At 43.2% G+C, this 18,112-nt stretch overlaps 1 protein-coding gene and 1 non-coding gene across 2 annotated transcripts in view; one reads left to right on the forward strand and one right to left on the reverse strand.

The window, feature by feature from the left end:
* Window positions 1-18,112, reverse strand: part of PRICKLE1 (prickle planar cell polarity protein 1) — a 180,953-nt gene that overhangs the window by 68,991 nt on the left and 93,850 nt on the right. The gene's annotated exons all lie outside the window — the stretch shown is intronic.
* Window positions 3,592-3,729, forward strand: LOC119924550. The gene has a single exon (XR_005449258.1). It is a non-coding gene; the product is annotated as a small nucleolar RNA SNORA7 (small nucleolar RNA).

Here is an 18,112-nt window from a genome sequence, read left to right on the forward strand (position 1 = left end):
TTTTTCAATACTGGCTTAAACTAAACCATTGTCTTTGCAGAAGTACATCTTACTAGAAGAAACACCATCATTGGGTGGAAAAGGGTGTATTTTGTTGCTTCACAGAACATTTTGTGGTGTCATTTAAAAAAGAACAAAAATAAGATGTCGTTTTAAAGTTAGGTAATGTTACATGCCATTTCCAAATGAAAACAAAAGCAACAAATGAGTTGAGACTGAGTCTGAGTCATGAGCCCCCTTTTTCTTCTCCTCCTCCCCTCCCCATCACCCTCTCCCCTCCCCTACTTCTTTCCCCTCCCCACAGCACTTGTATATATTTGTACATATTTATTACTCTATTTTACTTGTACATATTTACTACTTTATTTTATTAATGATGTGCATATAGCTATAATTCTATTTACTCTGACAGTTTTGGCACCTGTCTACATGTTTTGTTTTGTTGTCTGTCTCCCCCTTCTAGACTGTGAGCCCATTGTTGGGTAGGGATCGTCTCTATATGTTGCCAGCTTGTACTTCCCAGGTGCTTAGTACAGTGCTCTGCACACAGTAAGCACTCAATAAATACGATTGAATGAATGAATGAAATGAGTATTAGAAGGCAAACTTCTCTCTGGACTTGTGAAGCCGGAGAAATTCCCTGAACTGTTGATTGGGGTCAGTCACTTAGTGTGGTCTATTTGGAGGATGGGATTGAGGAGGGGAATTGAGGAAACAATTCCTGGCTAATCCTGAAGTCCTGCTTTTAAGTCACTTCTGCTGCTTCTTCCTCTCTATTGTAATGTACTCGAACTAGAGAAGCATTGTGGCCTAGTGGAGAGTACACAAGCTTGGGAGTCAGGAAACCTGGGTTCTAGTCCTGGCTCCATCACTTGCCTGTTGGGTGATTAGTCAATCAATCAACTGCATTTATTGAGCGATTACTGTGTGCAGAACACTGTACTAAGTGCTTGGGAGAGTACAATATAGCTGAGTTGACAGACACATTCCTTAATCCTGGCAAAGTTGCATGATTACTCTGTGACTACATTTCCTCATCTGTAAAATGGAGATTAAATACCTGTTTATCCTCCCACCCCCTTTGGCTGTGAACCCCATGTGGGATAGGGACAGATGGTGCAATCAGATCAAATTGTACTGTACCTAGCTCAGTGCTTAGCATAGTGTTTGGCATAGAGAAAGTGCTTGAATCCAACAGTCATTATTGTTATTTTCCCCATCCTTTCTTTTCCCTCCCTCCCTTCTTTTCCTTGTTTCCCCTGACCCCACTCAGTTTAAGATGACCAAGCATTTGATGACTTTACAGTCAATCTCCTTTAGAGGTGCTCTCCTCATGTAGCATAGGACTGGTGAGACAGGACTGAAGTTACAGTTCATAGCCATGGATAAATCCATCAGTTTCAGAAGGAGCCAGGATTAGAACCAAGATCCTTCTCCTCCCCCACCTCGAAACCATATCAAAGGCACATCTCCTTCAAGAGGCCTTCTCTGACCAAGGCCCCCTTTCCTCTTCTCCCACTCCCTTTTGCATCACTCTGACTTGCTCCCTTTATTCATCCCTCCCCCAAACCCCACAACACTTATGTACATATCCATAATTTATTTATTTATATTAATGTGTGTCTTCCCCCAGACTGTAAACTCATTGTGGACAGGGAATATGCCAGTTTATTGTTATACTGTACTCTCCCAAGAGCTTAGTATAGTGTGTTCTGCATACAGTAAGCACTTAATAAATACCATCGAATGACTGAATAAAAGCCCTTCTAACTTCCAGGCCCATGCTTTATCTGCTAGGTCACAAGTGAAAATAAACTCCTTCTCTAAAATGGGCAAGACTGGCCTTCAGTGTGGCTTGTAGCATTATTATGAAATCTAAAAGAGCAGTCAATCGCATTTATTGAGTGATTAGTGAGTACAAAGCACCATACTAAGATCCTTAAAGCTGCAGTGCCCCACAACTCCTTGTGGGATGCATGAAAGTGGCAGAGGAGTATTTCAAATATTTGAGCTCACCTTTTAGGGGATTTGATGATGACTTTTAATTGGGCATGGGTACTTTCCAAGGTACTAACAAAGCTCACATGCATTTTGTTCTGGTTATAAGCTTCATTTACATAAAGGTTATGGGCCAGTGTCTTTTCCACTAATATAAATTAAATCCGGTGCCACTGGGAGGAGAGGATTATTTAGACAGGATGCCCACAGGACACACCACAGGGCCACGGATCACCCGGACCCAGGAGGTATTTATTGAGAACTCAAAGCAGATCAAGAAGCTTACAGAACCTTCTGCTTTAGCACAGCAGGAAGACAATGAGGTACATGGCTCCGCCAGACAAGGAGAAAAACTCTATTGAAACAAAGGGACTTAGTTTTCTGGGATGGAATAGGACACCTGGTGATGAAGAGGAAGCAAGTTTAAATTCCTGAGGGAGGATTTTTTGCTCTCCAATCCCGAGTGTCATCTAGCAAGTCCCCTTAGTTGTGATGCTTCCTAACTGCGAGGGCAAACCTCGACTGATCTTTTCAATGTCTAGAGTATGGGCTTGGGAGTCAGAGGTCATGGGTTCTAATCCTGGCTCTGCCGCTTGTCAGCTATGTGACTTTGGGCAAGTCACTTACCTTCTCTGTGCCTCAGTTACCTCATCTGTAAAATGGGGATTAAGACTGTGAGCCCCAGGAGGGGCAACCTGATCACTTGTATCCTCCCCAGCGCTTAGAACAGTGCCTTGCATATAGTAAGCACTTAACAAATGCCATCATTATTATTACTGTTACCGGCCCCAAAAGGGGCTGAATTGTTGATCTATTGAGAGAAATGAGTTTCCACCAGGCCACAAGAAGCAGCATGATCTAGTGTAAAGAGCACAGGTCTGGGAGTCTGTGGACCTGGGTTCGAATCTCTGCTCCGCCACCTGTCTGCTGTATGATCTTGGGTAAGTCACTTCACTTCTCTGTGCCTCAGTTCCCTCATCTGCAAAATGGGGACTAATAATAATAATAATAATGATGGTATTTGTTAAGCGCTTACTATGTGCAAAGCACTGTTCTATGCACTGGGGAGGTTACAAGGTGATCAGATTGTTCCACGGGGGGCTCACAGTTTCAATCCCCATTTTCCAGATGAGGTAACTGAGGCACAGAGAAGTTAAATCAATCAATCGTATTTATTGAGTGCTTACTCTGTGTAGAACACTGTACTAAGTGCTTGGGAAGTACAAGTTGGCAACATATACAGACAGTCCCTACCCAACAGTGGGCTCACAGTCTAGAAGGGGAAGACTAGAAGGGGGAGACAGAGAACAAAACCAAACATATTAACAAAATAAAATAAATAGAATAGATATGTACAAGTAAAATAAATAGAGTAATAGTGACTTGCCCAAAGTCACACAGCTGATAGTTGGCGGAGCCGGGATTTGAACCCATGACCTCTGACTCCAAAGCCCGTGCTCTTTTCACTGATCTGCTTCTCCAAGACTTAAGACTGTGAGGCCCACGTGGGCCATTGACTGTGTCCTACCTGATGATGATGATGACATTTGTTAAGTGCTTACTATGTGTTAAGCATTACTCTAAGCACTGGGGATCCTCTCAGGGTTGCACCTGGTGAGTTTCCAGTACTCCATCAGTTTCGACTATGAGAGGGAGAGTCAAGCAGAGGCCTACCCATTCCATTCCTATCTTGGCCATTGGCTAGTGAGTGGAGGGCAACCTGCTACAAGTCAAGTCTCCCCTGTGCTGGGCAGTAATGGCATGGGAGAGTCGAGGGAGGAAACTCAAGTTTACTGTGTGGAAGGAGGCATTGGTAAACGGCTTCCATATTTTTACCAAGAAACCTCTATGGATGCATTACCAGAACATTTGCAGATGGAGGTGGGACATTCTGGGAGAGATCTGTCTGTGGTGTCGCACGGAGACGACTTAGCAGCATAAGACAACACAATGCTTGTACTGGGGTTGATATAAGCTAACTAGGTTGGACACAATCCCTGTCCCACGTGGGGCTCATAGTCTCAAACCCCATTATACCGATGAGGTAACTGAGGCATAGAGAAGTGAAATGACTTGCCCAAGGTTACACAGCAGACAAGTGGTGGAGCCAGGTTTAGAATCAAAGTCCTTCTGAGTCCCAGGTCCATGCTCTAGCCACTAGGCCATGCTTCTTTCTTAATCGGGTCTTCAACCTCAATAGCTTGTATCTACCCCAGTACAGTGCCTGATATTCATTCATTCAATCATATTTATTGAGTACTTAGTGTGTGCGCTTGGGAAGTACAAGTCAGCAACATATAGAGAATGGTCCCTACCCAACAACGGGCTCACAGTCTAGAAGGGGAAAACAGATACGTGATATGTAGTGAGCTCTTAACAAATACCACTTAAAAAAAAAATAAAGAGTCGGATTCCCCTAGCTGAGTCTCAGAAGATAATAATAATAATAATGGCATTTATTAAGCACTTACTATGTGCAAAGCACTGTTCTAAGCGCTGGAGAGGTTACAAGGTGTGACGGGGGGCTCACAGTCTTTATCCCCATTTTACAGATGAGGTAACTGAGGCACAGAGAAGTGAAGTGACTTGCCCAAAGTCACACAGCTGACAACTGGCGGAGCCGGGATTTGAACCCACGAACTCTGACTCCAAAGCCCAGGCTCTATCCACTGAACCACGCTGCTTCTCCACCTCAGAAGATCCACCTCTGTTGTCTAAACTCTGCAAAGTTTATGTCTAGATGGTGCCAGTATCTATTACAGCACTTTCTACACATAGAAGACACACAATCTGCACTATTACATACTGATTGTGACTGGTCCCTTAATGAGTCCTGGAGAGGTAAAGCCAACAGAGAGAATTGTTCGTGTCCTGGGTGTTTCCAGGCAGTCCGAGTAGATGGCCTACTTTATTATAAGGAGTAGGGTATTACTCAGTTTTTGGGGAGGTGGAAGCAACTTCTAAGAATTCAGCCTTAATGTTAATGATCTTTTTTGGCTTGTTGAGATAGCCAAATGCCTAGGTAATGAATGTTTGGTAAAGACCCAACTAATAATTCCATATACTTTGTTTCCTAAGGTATTTGTTATGTGCCAGGTACTGTACTAAGCGCTGGGATAGATACCAGCCAATGAGGGAAGACATAGACCATGTCCTCCACGGGACTTACAACATGAACCCCCATTTTCAGATGAGATAACTGAGGCCCAGAGACATTAAATGACTTGCCCAAGGTCACACAGCAGACAAGTGGCAGAGGCAGGATTAGAACCCAGCTCCTTCTGGCTCTCAGGCCCGTGCTCTATTCGTTAGGCCATGCTGCGACTTGTTGGTTGGGAAAGTGATTTTAACAACACACAAAGAAAGTTGGTGTGCTCACCTCTAAATCTCATGGTCACAAAAATGACATAAAACTCACCACCTTAAACAGTACTATTCCAATCAAAAATAACTATGTGTTGATTTTTAAGTCCCTCTCTGACTAAAATTTGAGTAGCAGAACAATGTTGTAGCTTTGAAAATCTTTGGTAGGGTTGGAAAGTTGGATAGCATTTGGGATTCAGCAATTGAAAATTCTACACTTGAATTAAGATGTTATTTTTGGCTAAAATCCGCACTAGCAAAATGGCTTTGGAAACTGTGTTACTGGAACTTGATGATAAAACCAAAGCCAAAGACCCCAAAATTCTGATGTGGTTTATTATAATAAGTCCCTATCTACCTTCTAAACCAGGCCCAATGTTGACTTATTTGAGATCCCACAGGTTTTCTTGGTTTTGTTCAGAAGGGCTATTACGGGAAGGCAAAAGTTGCCTAAATTAATTCCCTCCCCACAACTTTACATTCAACACATAATTTATGCCGATCGATCTGAAAGCCAAAGAAGCCAGTTACGATCTGACTGCATGACTTTTTTTTTTTTTCAAAAGCCTTTAATCAGGATTTCATTCGAATTTCTCCGTTGGGATCTCAGCTCTTCGAAGGAGTGAAAAGTGGAACTTGGTTTCCCAAAGTCTTTTGTTGACCTGGGCAGCTGGAGGGACTGAGGGATTGATTTTTTGCTGAATTGTACTTTCCAAGCGCTTAGTACAGTGCTCTGCACACAGTAAGCACTCAATAAATATGACTGAATGAATCAATCTTCTTTAAAAGTAGCCCGGGGCAACATTATTAGCAAAAAGATGAAAATGTTTTATTTGTGTGCTTAGGCACACCACCGGTTACTCTGTTTAGTGCTCTAATAAAAACATAAGTGATAAAATGCCACTGCTTGCCTATCTAAAAAGATTCTTTACAGTTCAAAGGGTCACGTTCACACCAGGGCATCCCCGTTTATCAGTGGGTTCTGCTTTACAACTGTAAAGCAAAGTATCCCTCCAACGGGCATGACAATGGCACAATTATCAGACACTTCAAAGATGCAAGCACTGAGGGTCCTTTGAGTTTACCACTCCATCTCCCGACACTGAAGCAGGCGAGTTCCCACAGCTTACTTCTACAAGAGGACAGGATGTGATAGTCAAGGGCACTGGTTTTGCATCACAGTCAAGGACATTACTCTTGGGGATTCAGCCGGAGAAACCTTCTCCCTTTTAACACCCTGCTCTCCAAACCAGCATCTCCCTTTTCAGATAAAGCCAGGATTCTGAGCTGGTCTATATGTGATCATTAGAGCCCCGGCTGTTTTCACATAAACCACAGTTCTCGGCAGATGTCCACCCGAATTTGGAAACTAGGAGGGGATGGGCTCCTTATTATTCATTCATTCATTCAATCGTATTTATTGAGCACTTACTGTGTGCAGAGCACTGTACTCCCCCCTCGTCCCCCTCTCCATCCCCCCATATTACTTCCTTCCCTTCCCCACAGCACCTGTATATATGTTTGTATATATTTATTACTCTATTTATTTATTTATTTATTTTACTTGTACATATCTATTCTATTTATTTTATTTTGTTAGTATGTTTGGTTTTGTTCTCTGTCTCCCCCTTTTAGACTGCGAGCCCACTGTTGGGTAGGGACTGTCTCTATATGTTGCCAATTTGTACTTCCCAAGCGCTTAGTACAGTGCTCTGCACATAGTAAGCACTCAATAAATACGATTGATTGATTGATTGATTGATTGTACTAAGCACTTGGAAAGTGCAATTATCCTCCTCAGGCCTACCTCGTGGCCTTTGGGGGTGGGAGTGGGGGTGCGCCTTAATAATAATAATGGCATTTATTAAGCGCTTACTATGTGCAAAGTACTGTTCTTACGGACCATATGCTCGAACTCACTGGGAATAATAATAGTAATGATAATAACTGTAATATTTGTTAAGCGCTTACTGTGTGTCAGGCACTGTTCTAAGTGCTGGAGGGGATACAAGATAATCAGGTTGGATACCATCCCTGTCCTATGTGGGGCTCACAGGCACAATCCCCACTTTACAGATGAGGTAACTGAGGCCCAGGGAAGTGAAGTGACTTGCCCAAGGTCACACAGCAGACAGGTGAAGGTCACACAGAGAAGCAGTGTGGCTCAGTGGAAAGAGCACGGGCTTTGGAGTCAGTGGTCATGGGTTCAAATCCCGGCTCCGCCACATGTCAGCTGTGTGACTTTGGGCAAGTCACTTAACTTTTCCGTGCCTCTGTTACCTCATCTGTAAAATAGGGATTGACTGTGAGCCACCCATGGGACAACCTGATCACCTTGTAACCTCCCCAGTGCTTAGAACAGTGCTTTGCACATAGTAAGCGCTTAATAAATGCCATTATTATTATTATTAGGTGGAAGAGTCGGGATTAGAATCCACAACCTCTGGCTCCCAGCCCCGTGCTCTATCCACTTCACCAGAGGTGTTTAGTACAGTACCCTGTGCCTGGTAAATCATCAATAAGCTCCAGTGATTGATGATTACTTTCTGGATAATGGACCCATTAGACACTTAAGTACAGAGATTATAAAATGGCTATCAATTGATTGCTATTGCTATCAAATAATAGGGAAGCACTGTGGCCTAGAAGAGAAGCAGTATTACCTAGTGGATGGAGTGCGGGCCTGGGAGTTGGGAGGACCTGGGTTCTTATCCCTGCTATGCCACTTGTCTGCTGTGTGACCTTGGGCAAGTCACTTAGCTTCTCTCTGTGCCCAGTGCTCACCTATAAAATGGAGATTGATACTGTGAGCCCCATATGGGACAGGGGCTGTGTCCAACCTGATTAATTTGCACCTTCCCCAGGCAAATAGATAATACTTGCTGAGAGGCTAATGAGTGCTTGAAGCATTGTATTGCGAGGTTGGGTCTAATGGTTACACAGGTCTAATGGACTCTTCTAGACTGTGAGCCCACTGTTGGGTAGGGACCGTCTCTATATGTTGCCAACTTGTACTTCCCAAGCTCTTAGTACAGTGCTCTGCACACAGTAAGCGCTCAATAAATACGATTGAATGAATGAATGAATGGAAAGTCGGGCCTGGGAGTCAGAGGATCTGGTTCTAAACCCAGGTTTGTCACTGGCCTGCCAGCTGACCTTGGGCAAGTCACTTAACATTTCTGTGCCTCAGTTTCCTCATCTGTAAAGTGAGGATTCAATACATGATCTCTCTCCTACTTAGAATGTGAGCTCCATGTGGGACGGGGACGGTGTTTAACTTGATTACACTGTATCTACCCAGCACTTAGCAAATATCATAATTAGAAGACAGTGTAATGGCCTTCAAGGAGCTTACCATCTAATAAGGGAGACAGATACAAAATAACTTGCAATTAAGAGGAAGAGAACACTGGAAAGAAAGGTATCAAAAAGAAATCAATTGTATTTATTGAACACTTAGTCTATGTCTAACACTGTAAATGTAGAGCACTGAGTATAGACCTATCTCTTTTTAATGGCATGTGTTCTGCACTTACGTGTCAAGCACTCTTCTAAATTCTGGTGTAGATACAAGTTTATCAGGCTGGACACATTCCCATGGAGCTAATAGTCTCAGTTGGAGGGAGGAGGATTTAATTCCCATTTTACATAAGGGGTAACTGAGGCACAGAGAAGTTAAGTGACTTGCCCAAGGTCATGCAGCAAGGAATTGACAGAGCTGGGATTAGAGCCCAGGGCCTCTAACTCCCAGAAATGTGCTCTTTCCATTAGGCCATGCTGCTTCTTTATAGCCAAAGATGGCCAAACAAATGAGATGCTACCCATGTTAAGGTCAAAGCAATACTGACAATTTATTCCACACTGTGTAAGCATTAAGTGGCAATATAATAATAATAATAATAATAGTATTTATTGAGTGCTTACTATGTGCAAAGCACTGTTCTAAGCGCTGGGGAGGTTACAAGGTGATCAGGTGGTCCCACAGAGGGCTCACAGTCTTAATCCCCATTTTACAGATGAGGGAACTGAGGCCCAGAGAAGTGAAGTGACTTGCCCAAAGTCACACAGCTGACAATTGGCAGAGACGGGATTTGAACCCATGACCTCTGACTCCAAAGCCCGGGCTCTTTCCACTGAGCCACGCTGCTTCTCTATTGCAGGTGCTGACATTTTCTGATCTATCTACGCCTTGGTATGCCCCTCTTCCCAAGGCCCTCTTTGGAGTCAGTCAGACATTCAGTCCTACTTATTGAGTGCTTACTGTGTCCAGAGCACTGTACTAAGCGCTTCGGAGAGTATACTATTCATTCATTCACTCAATCGTGTATATCGAGCACTTACTGTGTGCAGCTCTGAACTAAGCCCTTGGGAAGTACAATAAATAGACACACTCCCTACCCACAGCGAGCTTACAGTCTAGTGGGAGGAAGGTAACTCCCCTTCTGACGCTGTATGCCAGGCCAGCCTGTCCATTTTATTGTTTGGGACCATCCTTTGTCCTTCAGACATTTGTTTTAGCAGCCCTATTTGTGTATGTCCCATTTCAGCCACTGCCAATTTAGAGTAGTTTGCCTGAAATTAAGGGAATTGAATAGATTACCAGTCAATCAATGATATTTACTGAGCACTTACTGTGTACAGAGAGCATTGCCGGGAGACTACAATACAGCAGAGTTGGTAGATATGATCCTTGATCTTAGGAGCCTAGATTGTTTTCTAAAATCCTCAATACTGTAAGCTTGTCCTCTAGACTATAAGCTCTTTGTGGGAAGGGAATGTGACTGTTTATTGTTGTACTGTACTCTCCCAAGCACTTAGTGCAGTGTACTGCATACATTAAGAGCTCAGTCAATACAATCAAATGAATGAACTGTAGTCTCCCAAGTGACTAGTACAGGGTTGAGTGCTCAGTAAATACGATTGGTTTAAATCATTCCAACTCACAATAAACAGAGAAATACTTAGAAATTCCTAGAACGCTACTAGCCAATGGCTCCACTAACTAGATTAAAAAGGACAACGGAAGGCCTATAGAATGAAGATAGATCAAAGCATCCATGATGTAATGGAGGCGTAACTCACCTGGGTGCTGCTCGAACACTCGCTTATCTTCTAGAATTATTTTTAATTCTCTGGACATCAGTTTTTCAACCCAAGTAAGTTTCCACAATAAGCTCAAAAAAACAAACACACAGCATGTACAATAGGCCCATATGCTGGGTTTTCATTGTAGAAAAGAAAAGTTATTTCAGCTCCAACAGTTACAGCAGCTGCCAATTTAACTTCATGTGGGTAAAAATAGTCCTTAATTTTCCTAGTCTTTATCCTTTACATCTGTTTTCCTATTTTTTTAACGAAAAACATCATGTTGAGCCCACCTGGGTTAAAGTTAAAAAACAAACCCCATTTCATGCTACTTTTACTTTATTAACCTCTGTGTTCTTCAGAAATGAACACTAAAGCTAAACTTGACCCGCAATGCAAGAAGTTTTTGGGTCATCTTGACCTTAATTACTGTTATTAGCAGTAATTATCCACTTGTTTTAACCACCCTATTTTAGTTTAATCTGCCTGGTTCAGTGACTCTACCCCTTGTACTTTTAAAATCTTGACTTGAAAGGTTCTTTTCAATTCCATCAAAGGCATGGAAAAATGACCCAAGGTTCCCCACAAGAGAGCTTTCATCTCCTGGACACCTTCTCCAAGTCAGTGCTACTTGAGGAACAATGACTCAGAGGCTCAAAACTCAGTTATCTTACCGGGAGGGGACTAAGGGTGGATCTCAGGGGCTCACCTGTCCCTATCAGTTTTAAAAACATATATTTGGGAGAATAAAACCCCCCCACAAAACTCTCTATAAATATTTAATACTAAGAAAATGTCCATCCACTTTGTTTCCTAGAAAAGCATGCATTTGAGAAAGTGAGAAAGAGAGGGAGAATGCAGTTATGAGCAGGGAGAGGGTCCCTCTGAAATTTCAGTGGGAGGGTTCATGCTAATCTTGAACCTCTGAACCCTTGGTGATTTTGGTGGCTTATTATAAGTTAGATTAATGATGAAAAAACATTTGCATCTGAAGGTATCTGGACAATTAAGACTTTCCAAGATCCCCCAAAATAAAATTTTTGACAACCGCAGGTATGTATGATACTTAGTTCAGGGTTGGTGTTGAGGAATTAGGATGCTCTTGGCAGGACTCTTGGCAGGGAAGCAGCGTGGCTCAGTGGAAAGAGCCCAGACTTTGGAGGCAGAGGTCATGGGTTCAAATCCCAGCTCCACCACTTGTCAGCTGTGTGACCTTGGGCAAGTCACTTAACTTCTCTGGGCCTCAGTTCCCTCATCTGTAAAATGGAGATTAAGACTGTGAGCCCCATATGGGACAATCTGATCATCTTGTATCCCCTCAGCAGTTAGAACAGTGCTTTGCACATAGTAAGCGCTTAACAAATACCATTATTATTTATTTATCTCATATTAGTGTCCCTTTGCGTGGGTGTGGGGAGAGTCTCCCTGTATATGTGCAAATCTCGGTGGGACTACAGTCTTTGGCAGGAAATAACAGAAATGAGGCTTTAGCAACCAAGAGATATTACTACATACTTAAAATTTCCCAGAGCCATTTGAGTGGGAAGCTTGGAGCTGAATCAGTTAATAGAGTTGAACTTAGTCCTTCCTGATGCTTCTGCTCTTCCTGCCTTTCTGTACGTCTCTCCTTTCTAAGGCAGGATGGAAATTAGGCCCAAAAGGGGTGGGCTGGGGAGCGGGGGTAATAATTGTGGTAAATAACTGTTGGAATTTGTCAAGCGCTTACTGTGGGTCAGGCACTGTACTAAGCTACGGAGTGGATACGGGCAAATTGGGTTGGACACAGTCTCTATCTCCACTTTACAGATGAGGTAACTGAGGCCCTGAAGTGAAGTGACTTGCCCAAGGTCATACAGCAGACAAGTGGCAGTCTGACTCCTAGACCTGTGGTCTATCCAGGGATAAAGGATAGATAGAATGGGAAAATGTGAAAAGGGGAAAAAGGGGAGAAAAGAGAAGAGTAAAAAGTGGCAGTGAGGGGTTATGGCTGGGGGCAAGAGGGAGGATCCTTGTGTGACCTTGGGCAAATCACTTAACTTCTCTGTGCCTCAGTTCCCTCATCTGTAAAATGGGATTAAGACTGTAAGCCCCATGTGGGACAACCTGATTACCTCGTATCTACCTCAGTGCTTAGAACAGTGCTTGGCACATAGTAAGTGCTTAACAACTACCATTATCATTATTATTGTTATTATTATTTCTTCTGCTGTCATCTCCTTGCTTTGTTTTGTTTTGTTTTGATCCAGGGTCATCAGTCCCCACTCACACGAAGGAAAGATGAGGAGACATCAGCAGTGCAAGACCCCTGTTGGTCCCCAGGACCACGGAGCCTTGCACCCCGAGAAAGATGCTTCTCTGTCTCCATGCCAATGGGACTTCCCATCAGCTTCTGCTCCAACTGGTCCAGAGGAATGAGATCTCAACCTCTAGAACGCTGGAAAGCTGCAGTCCACTAGGATTTCACCACGTCTTTCCCCAATACCCCCTGCTGTGGCTGTGGTGGCTGGGACCGTTATCGGCCAGTTAACTGAATTTATTGAGTGCTTATGGTGTGCACAGCACTGTACTAAGCACTTGGGAGAGGATAATACAACAATAAACTGGCACACTGTAGGGCCCTTAGCTGCAAGGAGTCCTCTCCCCCTCCCCATCCCCCCGCCCTACATCCTTCCCCTCCCCATAGCACCTGTATATATGTTTGTACAGATTTATTACTCTATTTTACTTGTACATATTTACTATTCTATTTATTTTATTTTGTTAATATGCTTGTTTTGTTGTCTGTCTCCCCCTTCTAGACTGTGAGCCCGTTGTTGGGTAGGGACCGTCTCTATATGTTGCCAACTTGTACTTCCCAAGCGCTTAGTACAGTGCTCTGCACACAGTAAGCACTCAATAAATACGATTGAGTGAATGAATGAATCCCCTCCACTCGCAGAGACCCAGCCCAGAATATGCCAGTTCACCAGAGGCCACACTATCATGTCTACTTAATTGGGATGGCAGCAGGGGCATCAGTCCAGGATAAACTGACCTTTCCTGGACTGGGCTCTCCACCTGCCACAGCTGCCATGGTTGCTGCTGTAATGGTTGCCATGGTTACAGTCATATGACTCCTTAGACTGTAAGCTCCTTATGGGCAGGGAATGTATCTATCACCTTCCAGGCACTAAGTACAGTACTCTTCACCCAGTAAATGCTCCATAAATACCACTGATTTGATTGATTGATGATGCCTTGTACTTTGAGCCAGAGCCTGGAATTCTTCTCCTTTAGCCACAGCTCCCTGCTGATATTTGCTTTTATTTTATGTATTTATCCTTGTGGTTTATTCTGTTTAAGTGGGTTTTTTAAAAATTGTTTAATCACTTCCGATGTGTCTGGTTCCTGCCTCCTTTCCCCTGTTTATACTCTGAGCCTCCACCAGGACTAACAAAAATAATAATTATGATATTTTTAAGCGCTTACTATGTGCCAGACACTATTCTAAGCACTGTTTTAGATACAGGATAGTTGGATTGGACACAGTCCCTGTCCCACGTAGGGTTCAAGTCTTCATCCCCATTTTACAGATGAGGGAACTGAGGCCCAGAGAAGTGAAGTGACTTACCCAAAGTCACACAGCAGACAAGTGGCAGAGCTGGGATTAGAACCCATGACCTTTTGACTCACAGGCCTGTGTTTTATCCATTAAGCCATGCGACTCCACTCTAGATTAGGGACTCTGTCTAATTTCCAATGCTTAGTACAGTGCCGGAGAAAAATCACACCAAAATCCTACATCTCTCAGATAAACATTCAATTGATCAACCATCTAAACCCATGACTTTCAGCCCAAGCAGCATGGGAAACAGTGTGGCTGAGTGGCTAGAGCATGGGCTTGGGAGTCTGAAGAACCTGGGTACTAATGCTGGCTCCACCATGTGTCTGCTGTGTGACCCTGGGCAAGGCACTTAACTTCTCTGAGCCTCAGTTACCTCACCTGTAAAATGGGGATTAAGAATGTGAGTCCCATGTGGGACAGGGACTGTGTCCAACCTGATAAACTTGTATCTCCCCAAGAGCTTAGAACAGTGCTTGGCACATAATAAGCACATAACAAGCACCATCGTTATTATTATTAATTATTACAATAAGTCTAAGGGAAGCAACCACCAGTGAGGTACTTGTTATAGGCAAAAAAACTAGATCTCTAGTTGGGCTTAATGGACTTGTAGCTAGAGGAAGCTTATTCACTAGCAAGTACAGATAATGCCCGACTGTATTTTTCTTGACTCTTATAAACATTCACAAGAAAAGGGCAAATGATTCACAGAAGGGTGTAAAACTGGATTCTTGACAGGTGTTTAATTCTCTTTCAAGTTACTGTAAAGGGATTAGGACCCTGCATCTCTCTAGTATAGACAGGGTTTAAAGAGCCACAAGAGGCTCACAAGGCAGCTTCTGTAGTTGAACTGCACCCCTCAAGGCAATGGGGATTGGTGGCCCAAGTGCAGAAAGAAAACATCCCCCCAGAAGCACTGATTTTTACTTCAGGGGATTAGTTGCTGGTTCCCCTAATGGCTTTTTTTATTTCTACCAAGAGGGCTTTTCCTTGCATTACTGAGTTCATTCTGTTAAATCAAGAAACTATTCCCCAGTGACATATGGCAAATCCACTCCTGGGTATTGAAAGGGGGCACTTCTCAGATATTAAGGAAGAGAACAATAGTCTTAACTGATTATTACAATGCAGGGAGCAGAGATTTTGAGGTGAAAAAGCCTTCTATTTTATGGTACTATTCAGATATTAAGGAAGAGAACAATAGTCTTTGATTATTACAGTGCAGGGAGCAGAGATTTTGAGGTGAAAAAAGCCTTCCATTTTATGATATTCTTCAGATAGTATGGCAAAGAGCAACGGTCTTAACTAATTATTACAGTGCAGGGAGTGGAGACTTTGAGGTGAAAAAGGCTTCCATTTTATGGTACTCTTCAGGTATTAAGGAAAAGAGCAACGGTCTTAACTGATTATTATAGCGCAGGGAGTGGAGACTTTGAGGTGAAATACGCCTTTCATTTCATGGCAGTGTAGGGGTGGGTGCCAGAAAAGTGCATACAGAGCAGAAGGTAAATACAGCACTGGGGAAATTTATTCCTATGTGCCCAAGAACTGAATCTTGTGGCCAAGTAAAAGAGCCTATTCTGTGAAAATTTTGGAATTGTGTTCAAAAGGACCACTGCTGATTCAGAGTAGTAGCTTGGTAGACAGCAAAGAGAATATGTCTGCATCATCAACTGAGAAGTGCAGTCCTATAATATTAAAGGAGATAAAGAAGGCATAGGAATTCAAAAGAGCAGTTTAATTCCCATCATTTTTCTCTTCCTTTCTTCAAAGAGGACAATTTATTGTTTAGACAGGTTAGTTACATAAATCTTACTGGGCGCATGCTAGTGGATAGAGCTCGGGCCTGGGAATCAGAAGGTCCTGGGTTCTAATCCTGCTCTTCCACTTGCCTGCTGTCTGACCTTGGGCAAGCCACTTAACTTTTCTGTGCCCCAGTAGCCTCATCTGTAAAATGGGGGTTAAGACTGTGAGTCCCACGTGGGACAGGAACTGTGTCTAACTCAATTTGCTTGTAATCACCCCAGCGTTTAGTACAGTGCTTGGCAGATAGTAAGTGCTTAACAAATACCACATTATTATTATTAGCCTCACCAAGATCAAAAGATGGGGAGAGGAAAAGTTTTGGAACCACTTTTTTGGATGGCACAATTCTAATGTCCCTCTTTTTCCAAAATGAAGCTAAGAGGAAACTAGCCCGACAGGGGAAACCTAGGTTATGTCAAGATAGTTATGAACAACAGTAATTTGGGGTTTCAGATAGTAGAGGTCCAACAATTAACTATATTAGTTGGCTACTCTAGTCCTCCAGTCCCAAAGTAATGTCAAAAGTCTAATCTCCCCCTCCCACTTATCAACAAACTGCAGCTAGAAGGTATCTTGTTATAAACCTACATGTTTTCTACTAAGAGAGGGTGTAGAAGGATTACACACTGAAATCTCTGAACCATTGCTTGTGTTAGTGCTTTAGTTAAGAATAACAGTAATTACTATATTTAAGTGCTTACCATATTCCAACTTCACACACTCCCTTGAAGTCATTTGCTCCCATGCCTTACAACTACCATCTCTATGTTGATGATGCCCAAATTTACCTCTCCAGCCCTGAACACCTTCCTTCTCTGCAGTCTTGCATTTTCTCCTGTCTTCAGGACATAATAATAATAATAATGTTGGTATTAAAGCACTTACTATGTGCCAAGCACAGTAGATGTCCCACCGACACCTCAAACTTAACATGTCCAAAAGAGAACTCTTCATCTTACCAACCAAACCCCATTCTCCTCTCATCTTTCCCATAAAAGACCAATATTACTACTCCATAATCTTGGCTTTATCTTTGACTCATCTCTCTCTCTCTCTCTCTCTCTCTCTCTCTCTCTCTCTCTCTCTTTCTCTCTCTCTCTCTCTCTCTCTCATCTCTCTCATTCAACCCATTCAATCAGTTATCAAATCCTGTTGGGTCTATCTCTAAAATCTGCCCTTTCCTGTCCATCCAAACTGCTACCATGTTGATACAAGCGCTTATTTCATCCTCCCTTTCCTATTGCATCTGCCTCCTCGCTGACGTCCCTGTCCCTGTATCTCTACACTACAGTCCTTATTTCATTCTGCTGCTTGGATCACTTTTCTAAACGATAAAATCTTCAGGGCATATTTTCCCATGTCTCAAGAATGGGCAACCTCCAGTGGTTACCTTCCTCTGCCAAACTCCGTACCATCGACTTGAGAGCTCTCAATGGATTCTACCCCTCCTACCTCTTTGATTTCTTACCACAGCCCAGCCTGTACACTTCACTCCTCGAATATCAATTTACTCGCTGTACCTCAGTCTCATCTGTCTCACCACAGACCCCTTGACACATCCATCCTCTGGCCTGGACCTTCCTCCCGCTTAATTTATGACAAACCACTACTGTCCCCCACCTTCAAAATCTTACTAAAATCACACTTCCTCCCAGAGGCCTTCCCTGACTAAGCTCTCATTTCCCCTATTCCCTCTCCCTCCTGTGTTGCCTATGCACTTGGATCTGTTACTTTGAGCAGTTTACATAATTGTGATATCTGTTAAGTGCTATGTGCCAAGCACTGTTCTTAGTACTGGGATAGATACAAGGTTATCAGTTTTGACACAACCCGTCCCACATGGGGCTCAAAGTCTAGTTAGGGGAGTAGGATTTAATCCCCCATTTTTACAGATGAGGAAACTGGGGCACAGAGAAGTGACTTGCCCGAGGTCACACAGCAAATAAGTGGCAGAGTCGGGAACAGAACGCAAGTCCTCTGACGGCCAGCCCATGCTCCTTCCACTAGGCCACACTGCTTCACTGCACCGTCAACCCCAGAGCACTTCTATACATATCTATAATTTATTTTAATGTCTGTCTCCCATTCTAGACTGCAAGCTCCTTGTGAGCAGGGAACCTGTCTACCAACCCTGTTGCACTGTACTGCCCCGATCACATTGTACAGTACTCTGCATACAGTAAGTGCTCAACAAATGTCATTGATTATGTCAGGTTCATTCAATTATATTTATTGAGCGCTTACTGAGTGCGAAGC

The sequence above is a fragment of the Tachyglossus aculeatus genome, chromosome 2 (genome assembly GCF_015852505.1).
Source record: "Tachyglossus aculeatus isolate mTacAcu1 chromosome 2, mTacAcu1.pri, whole genome shotgun sequence".
NCBI lineage: Eukaryota > Metazoa > Chordata > Mammalia > Monotremata > Tachyglossidae > Tachyglossus > Tachyglossus aculeatus.